The sequence below is a fragment of the Haemaphysalis longicornis genome, unplaced genomic scaffold (genome assembly GCF_048455015.1).
Source record: "Haemaphysalis longicornis isolate Haplotype H1 unplaced genomic scaffold, Haemaphysalis longicornis Haplotype H1 scaffold_3, whole genome shotgun sequence".
Taxonomy (NCBI): domain Eukaryota; kingdom Metazoa; phylum Arthropoda; class Arachnida; order Ixodida; family Ixodidae; genus Haemaphysalis; species Haemaphysalis longicornis.
The window spans coordinates 188,549,958-188,558,769 of record NW_027526335.1 but is presented as its reverse complement, the minus strand read 5'-3'; positions in this window follow the sequence as shown (position 1 = coordinate 188,558,769).

Genomic DNA, 8,812 nt, shown 5'->3' with positions numbered 1-8,812 from the left:
CCTGCGACCACTGCCCCCCTCCTCCTCCCCCTTTACTTTTTTTTACCGGGCTGACTACTTTCGCCAAAATGGTGGTCCAGACTACAAAGTGGCCGGAAGGACAATCGTGAGCATGCTTGTCAGCAATTCTCTGGCGAAGGTGTGCAGCTGGGCCGGGTCGAAGGGCTCGAAGGAGGCATTTGCTGATCATCATAACATCTTGGCGCTTGTTCTTGTTAGGTGGCCTTAATTGGTTTGGTGAATTGATAATGAAGATTTGGCTTTCATGACCCGCCGCAGTGGCTCAGTTGTGCTGCTGAGCAGGAGGACGCGGGTTCGATTCCCGGCCGCGGCGGTTGCTTTTCTGATGGAGGCAAAAAGAAGAAACGCCCGTGTGTACGAGATTTCGCCGCACGTTAAAGATCCCCAGGTGGCCAAAATTAATCCGGAGCCCTCCACTACGGCGCGCCTCATCGCCTGCGTTGCGTCGGCGCGTTAAACCCTACAATGAGTCAATCAATCAATCAATTTGGTTTTCATACTTTCTACTTTTCCAGATATGTTAGTTTGTTTTTCGTTTGGGCATAAGTTCTGTAGTGAGCAATTAGGGAGGTTTTGCTTTTAATTACTTCATTTTTTGTTATTTTACTGTCCCGCTCGTGCAATTCACGTAGTATAAAAGATTTTGCTACTGACCTGTTTGGTTTTCGCATCGCTCAGTTTTATTTTGATAATATTGTCATAACTAATAGTTTCTTTACATTCTAGTGAAATTTGGGGTTTCTTTGGTGATCATAATGCTACAGACATAGACCTTTAGACGTGTATATCTCTAAACGCAGGTATATACTGAAAATTGAAAGTTCAAATTTGAACAACTAGAAATTTGAAAGTCGAACAAGTTCAAGTTTCTAGCACTTGAAACATTTGAACTAGAAAATTGAAAGTCGAACAAGTTCAAGTTTCTAGCACTTGAAACATTTAATACCTTATTTACCATCATAGCTAGAACGCAAGGCTTGGGGATGCAATAAAAGACAGATAATGGTGACACAGTTACATGCACTCTTGTGTGTCTTTGTTGATTTTCAGTTTTACAGCGTCTCTGGCCTCGTAACCGAGTGAACAAAAGAGACACCAAAGACAGAAGAAAAACGGAAGAGGAAAGTGTAGCAAAACTGTGAGGGAGAGGGCAGTATGCTGAGGTGGCACAAGACGTTCCCCGGGGTGATGCGCTACGAGATAACCCAGGGAATGTATAGCCACCGAGTATGAGCCAGCACGAAAGCAGAGAATGAAAGTATTGCAAAAATGTGTAGGGGAGGGCAGTATGCCAAGGCTGCACCACAGAAACCCAGCAGATGCTGCGTACTACAAATACATCGGTTCTTTGGCGTCCTCCTCGTTGATTGGCTCATCCAAACCACGTGCCATTTGCATGGGAGGTTCAAACACGATTTACAACAACATGCTCGGCGGAAGTGACACGCTGCAAGATAATGGCAGGACAGCACATGCCATCGTGCATTCGCTGATCACGCAATCACTTCCCGAGACGCAGCAGCTATGTGCCATTACCGAGAAGACGGCAGCTTGTGCTGTGCACAAATTTCGCATTAGGGGGTGTAGGAACGGTCAGCCTTTTCTCGTTTTTGCTTGCAGTACTGCATCATTTTAGTGCTCCGTAAAATTCCAAAACATTCATGTTTTAGAATTTTAAGGAGCACTAAAATGATGCAGTTTAAGGTTAGGCGGGCTAAATAGGTGGCTGTAACATTTTCAGGAGGACTGCCTGAAATGAAATCATAGTTAAAAAGTGGCACAGTACATGTGTAAAGTACACAGTACCTAATTTTCCCCTCCACCCCTTTTTATGCAGCTGCACTGCATACCACTGTTGCAGACCACTGTTGCTGCTGTTGGGAAGAAATGGATCTATTCAGCATCGGACCGTGAAGGCGGCCGCAACCAGCGAAGGGCCGACAAAGCCAACAGCATTGAATAAACAAATTTTGCTGTCAACAGAGACTGATCAATAAGCAGGGCTGTGGGTTCCCGCGGCTGGGGGCCGCACGGTGGCCGCACAGTGGCTGCCGGTCACCGGCCACGTTCCAATAACCATAATCCAGCCGCAATTCCGCGGCCATTAGCAGGCCGTGCTTGGGTGGCCGTAATTCGACCGTCTTTCGGTGGCCGTAAGCTAGCCGTTCTCCGGTGAACGTAGTCCAACCGCATTCTGGTTGCCGTCGTACGGCCGGAGCCCTACGGCCGAAATGAGGCCGTACGAACGGAAGCCGGTCCAACGGCTAACGGAGACTGGCCATTGGATAGCTACAGGAATACGGCCGTGTACGGCCAAAAGGCCCACATTTGAACACGGGCCGTGAACGTATGCCGGAAAATGACCGTATAGAAATTCACTGGCTAAAGTACCTCGGCCTACGTTCGGCCGGGCAGTCCTGTGCTGCCTGGGTAGGCACGGCGCAGCCAATGAAAATGCTGCCGCTTTTTGCGACAGTCGTCTGCTTTGGAAGCTGCGATCATTGTGAAATAAAGCAAAAATTGTCAGTTAAATTGCTCCACACTTGGAACATTGTTTTCGGAGACCTATAAAAACCCCCAAACCCCCACAGATGCAAACAACCACTTTCCGTTGCGCGGCTACATTTGAAGTTTCACATGTGCCCGGAAAGCAGAAGACGCTTGTAAACATTAGTGCGCGTCTATCATTACTGCTACTGCAATACTATAACGATTCACAGAAAGCAACATGCCTATACTGACAATGCATTGCTGACAAATAGAAAACATAACGGCTCAACCAGTCTGTGCTGAAAAACACCCGGATATTTTGCGCAGAAGCCGTCGCCGGAGAATATTGTCTTAACAAAACGTTCATGCAGATGACTGCGTCTACCGTTGCTGGACAATGTTGTCTTAAAAAAACATGATAGCGTCTGCGTGGGCGATCGTTTGTTGTTTGTTGCAGTAATCAAGCGTACGACTACAACTGATCGGTGATGCAAAAAATAGAAAGAATGCTTATTTAAAAAAATTATCCATGGCAGTAAAAAAAAGAACGGTCCCTCGGTACGAGCTCCTTTTACCACAGCAAGCATAGCAAGCAGATGAGCCATGGCTACGACCGCACGTGTTTGTGCTGCCGCCCCAAAAAAGGGACAAGGGAAATCATTCGTCTGACGATGAGAAACTTGAATTGGTTCACCTAATCAGGGACAGAAAAAAAATCATATTGGGAAGGTTCAATTCAAAAACAATACTCCAAGCGAAAAAGTGTGCCTGGAGTGCTATCGGCGAAACCCTACATTCTCGGCACCCAGCAATCAAAAGATCCGTCGAGGACTACAAAAAGCAGTGGTCGAATTTAATTCAAGCCTAAACAAAACGCGTGGCTGCCAATAGGAAGAAGCACAGAACGACAGGTGAGTGAAAAATTATGCATAATGTCTCAGAAGTGTTTCATGCTTTCATTAAGCTTTAACCACTAATGCCGCAATGCAGTCCCTCGCAACAAAAAGTAAATTGATCACGTAGAATACTTACATTTAAGTTAACACCAAGAAAATATCCAAATATACGTCCTTGTACTTTTTTTTCACCAATGCTTGCTAAGATGCTATTTCAGTGTGAACACTGCAATTCAATGAAAGTGATTAAAGCTTATATCCCCACCACAAAAGCTCCCCTTAGAGGTGGTGAATATGCATTTGTATTAACTTTCTTCTGGAATGAGCAGAAGGCTCGTTCATCCTTACCTGATGTTTGTGACTTTTTGGCACTTTCTAATATTTCCATTATAGAGAATAAATGAGCATATTTTCAGAGGTAGCATCAACATTTATTTTTATTTCAAGACTTGTCTGGAAATGAGCAACAAGAATATTCATGCAAACACAAACCTGAGGTGCTCTTCAGTACCATAAATGAGGATGACCCACTTAGTGAAACTAGTCACATGTCTGCTTCACGAGCGCCACGATAATCAATTTTACAGAAAAGTTAAATATTCAATGAGGAAGGCAGGCACTAATTGTTACCGCCCATGCGCTAATCACGAGTTTTCTTCGGTAGGCGCACCTGGGCACAACGACAGCATCGACCCCCCGACAGACGCCGTGGTTGATGTGCTGGGGAAGGACAGCCTCATCTTGGAGGGCATCGCAGGCGCAAGGGACATGGACCATGAGTAAGTCATGTCTACCCTTAATGGCCCCCTGAAGAGTGTTTCGTACAAGGGTGGAGGCCACAACTACACAAGAGCTGCGCACAGTGAGGGGAAAGGACAATACAGGAGAAACAAAGGCACCAGGTCAGAATTCACAAAAACATAGCATGAAGCGCTCAAGACCAACCCCCCAAACTCTCATGGTTCAATGCATTCACTAAAAATGTTTCAACCAAATCTGCTCTCTCTTGCTGATGCCATACAGTAGTCGCCATGCAAAATCCTCAATAACTAATTATAGAAGTGAGTTGCGAGAAGGGCTTGTTGAACTTCGGGGCTGTCGGGCACTCACTGAATTAAAAACAATGCATAGTTCGGAAGCATGGTACCACCAGACATCCATGCAAGCTAGGAAACATAAGTTCTTGAAAAGGCATCGGCACACAACTGTTCATCACCTTCCATGCATACAATGGGAACTTCGCACGAATAGTCTTACCGCCATTTCTTGTAGCGTATGGCTGAATGTACTCTTTTTCCCTTCAATGTGCATTGCAGTGACTGCTGCTTTGGTGGACATATTATTCAGCCTGCTGTGATGGCAGTAGCAGTGGCCATAACTTAGCATTTCCCAGCCATGAATTGGGAAACTTTCTTCTAACAAACCAGCACATATAAACCAATACTTTAGAGCAATAGGAGGGAAGAGAAGAGACATTATTTACGGTAACGTATGCACAAACATGTAGTGCCTACAAGTTGTTTTCCCAATAGCTGTACTTACACACAGTGCACTGAGCTTTCTTGCAGGGTTTTAATGTTGTGTGAAGCCGTGGGGATAACACCAATGAATGAGTAATGTTCTATGGCAAGGATCTGAAACGTACAGGATAGTATTATGCGGCCCCCTGAATATCGTCACAACCCCCACTCTCCCCGTCACTTTCTGTCTGAAGGCCCACACGCCAGTATTGACCTCAAAGGGGTTAGGTGGTAGGAGAGAAGGAGGGAAAACGTTTATTAACAGAAAAGACAATTGGTCGCTTACAGATGTCATTGTCCCCCGTCTTGACACTTAGCCAGATTATTGTCAATTATTGGGAATTATTGTTAGAAGGTATTGTCCTTTCGCGGAATTTTTTTTCGTTGTGTGCATATCCCCCCTCTCAATTTGGCGTCCGGCCCCCGCCGCATTGGCTTCATGCAACTCGGCCCGTCACTTGGCGACACCTGTTTTAAGCGAAAACACCTTCCTAGCACCACTCTGCATGTGACAAAGTGCGGTATTTGTCATTCACTTTGGCTCAGTAGACACTCATTTGCAGGTGGCTGCTAGAAGGACATCATGAGCCTTCCTGCGTTGGGAAGGTGGATAACCACTGAAGCTGAGGTTATAGAGTATTTAGATCATGAGCTCTTGAAGAAAACCCGAGCTGCGACTAGATGTTCCTCGACAACATATAATCTCAGTAAAAAGGGCCCATCTCCCCGCGAGGGGGACTCGAGTAAATGCGTCGCATTGGGGGTGGGTGTATTGCGTTAACGTTTAGTGTTTGGAGAGTTGGTGGTAGTGAATGCGTTGTATCAGCAGCTTCTTGACGTAGTTTGAATGAGTCAAGGATATAAGGCGCGTTAGTAGCCTTTGATTGTGTGTCGGTTTTGTGGCGCAGTGGGTAGACGACCATGTACCTTGCGTTCCGCCCGCAGGGTCGTGGGATCGAAACCAGGCGCCGGTAAGTATTATTTTTTATATAGTGTAGGGGGATGGATGCGGACCTGTTGTTGAGAGCGAGGAGGGTAGCGTGATTCGGGAGAGGAGGAGTGAGGGAGAGGGCGCACCTGGAACGGCTATTGCGGACGCCGAGGCACGCCGACAACGCCGGGTGACATCGTGAATTAAAGAAATGCTCTGCATTTAAAACATCCAAAAGATATATCTCAATCTAACAGTTCCACAATGCAAATGTATCAGTTAACACACGTTGATTTTCAGGTCCCCAGAAGACGATGAGGCCGGACCCTCTGAGGCTACGTGACTGTACTCCTTTGAAGTCTTGGAGGAGGAGGAAGAGCAGGAGCAGGTGGAAGAGGCGGAGCAGGAGCAGGCTGAAGGGGAGGAGGCGAACCAAGCATCAGGGGCCCGCTCGGGTTGGACGTTCCCACCGGAAGCAACACACGAAGAGTGCCCAGCTTGGGAGGAGTCCGGATCACCACCTCCGGCACCCAGCCTACCCTCTCCTGGCGCTACAGCAGCTCGTCGGGGCAGGTCCACCACCACCAGGATAGGTGTGCTTAACGAGCTGCAGGGCCTCCTGGAATTAAACGAACAAAATATTCAGCTTGAGGAGCAGGTGCTGAGGGGACGACAGACTAATGAAGCAGCCATTAGGGCTGCAGCAGAAGCAGTGATTCTGGAAGCGAATTCTGTGTGTGCTACAGCCAATGCTGTACGTGCAAAAAAACGAGGAACAGGTGCGCCTCATGCGTACGGAACACGAGTGGAAGACGGAACTATATGAAATGAAAAAAGCACACCTAAAAAATACCAGTTTTCATGTGCTTTCTTGACTTTTCCTTATCTTACTTGATGCCCTGCATGCAAATACAGGATCAGTCAAAAAGACAACTGCAAGGCTGTGCACTCATACAATCTGTTTATTTTTTTTAATGCTTCATATGCATTCAAACATGAAGCAGAGGGAGGACCATGACAACTACAAGCACACTTGGTTGCATATGGTTTGTCAGTTGGAACCTTCAGTCCTCGCTAAATTACTTTATCCCTGAAAGTCTGATTTGTGTGGCATGACTTTATGTTGTGAAATAATATTGTGATTAGGGAAAAAAGGCTATACCTGGGACAGCACCACCTTTATTCGACCAATACACGACCAGTGAATTAGGTACAGTTGTGTGGTAAAGTAGTTGGTATCACCACACGCTAAAATGCAGAGTGCCAAAATTTCTGGAGGAATACACCGTAAAGGAAACGAACGGAGAGCGAAGCTGTGCTACAACTGTTTTGTTTATTTCCATTATTGCGTGTTCAGCTTGTATATTTCAGCGCGCTCCGTTTAAACACTGAGACACCTTGAGAGGTCTGAGAGGTGCCCAAAAGATTCATTCTGACATTAGGCGAAATAGGGAAACTCTAACAATACTTCTTGCTGAAAGGGTTAGTGTAAAGTCCAGGTTAAAAACAATTGGCCACGTATCTGCTCCTTTCATTGCAAATGTGAACGCAAGACGATTGTCGACTGGCGCCCCCAGCACGTAAATGTATCCCTTCTCTTTCCCGCTCACCTCTCGTGCTGCTGTTTTCCTGTTTCGTTCCTTTCAAGGTAACACGCTCGAGGTTCGCTCAAGTCAGTTTAAATTTATCGCCTTCCACTGCTCCAACTGAGGTGCTGCGATGCCAGCGCTGCTATACGGCGGAGATTGAGTGTATCGAGGCACCTGACTACGTTGATAGAACCATGCTGCCCTCCTCCACGACTGTTCCCAGTGAAACAAGCAACCTATCTAGTGGAACCTTTCGTTGCTGTTGCTGCTTGTTTTTTTCCAATTCTGCCAGGCAGAGTGAACAGCAGGCGACAGTTTTCTGCAGTTGATGTAGTATTTTAGTTGCTATCTAAAAAGCAAGCACCCCTAATTTTTAGTAAAGGAACACTTGAAATATCAGTCATGTATTAATTTTTTACTTTACATTTGTTTAACATCTTTTTCTTGTCCAGCAATGTGGCGAAGTATGAACATTAACACCGCAATTGGACGTTTAGATTTGCCTGTGAGTATATAAGACTATTGCGCAGTATCAGTCTCACTTTGGCCGGCAGGCTAAATCTAGTGACACACAGACAGACATACAGACCAAAATTTTCCTTTTAAGGTAGCCCGAGAAAGACTATCGTTTGAAAAAAAAGCTGACAACAAATAATGACAAAGTGAGGCAAAACGTGGTGTTTGTAAGGTCACAACCTCCGGGCCACCAGTATGCCTAATTAAAACTTAAAACGGGGCGATACCACATGCTACTCTCGATTTGGCTACACAAATATCATGCCGTTACCATGCGTCTAAAAAGCTATATCATAGAAATTTTGCATCGGCGTCAGGGGATGTTGCATTTGTGCGAACAACATAGAGTAATAAGTACATGCATATTTAAATAAGGAGAATACTGTTGTCGTGCAATCTGTGTAGGTGTTCCAGACAGGACGCTCTCTAAACGTCTCTTTGCAGAGCATGTGTCTACCATAACGAATTCCGCGAGTGCCACTCTTGCCCCGCATTCAATAAGTATGGTCGTCACCGCTTGTTCGAAGAAACGGTGGCGTGTTACAGACATAATGATCAAACTGTTACGGAACTCGTGTAGACCTTCTTTATCAGTGTACATCGTAACAACTGTGTCAGCAAAGCAAAGCTTCTACCACTGTACACCGGAGTTTCTGTGTGTATTTTTAAACTATGTTGCGTGGGAGTTTATTTGACGGCGGAAACTGTGGGTTAGCAGTGTTGTGGGACGGTGGCGGGTACATTTTGGGGGAGACTGGGGAATGAGGTATTGATCGGGTTTTTTGGACTTCCTGTGTGTGTGTGTGTGTGTGTGTGTGTGTGTGTGTGTGTGTGTGTGTGTGTGTGTGT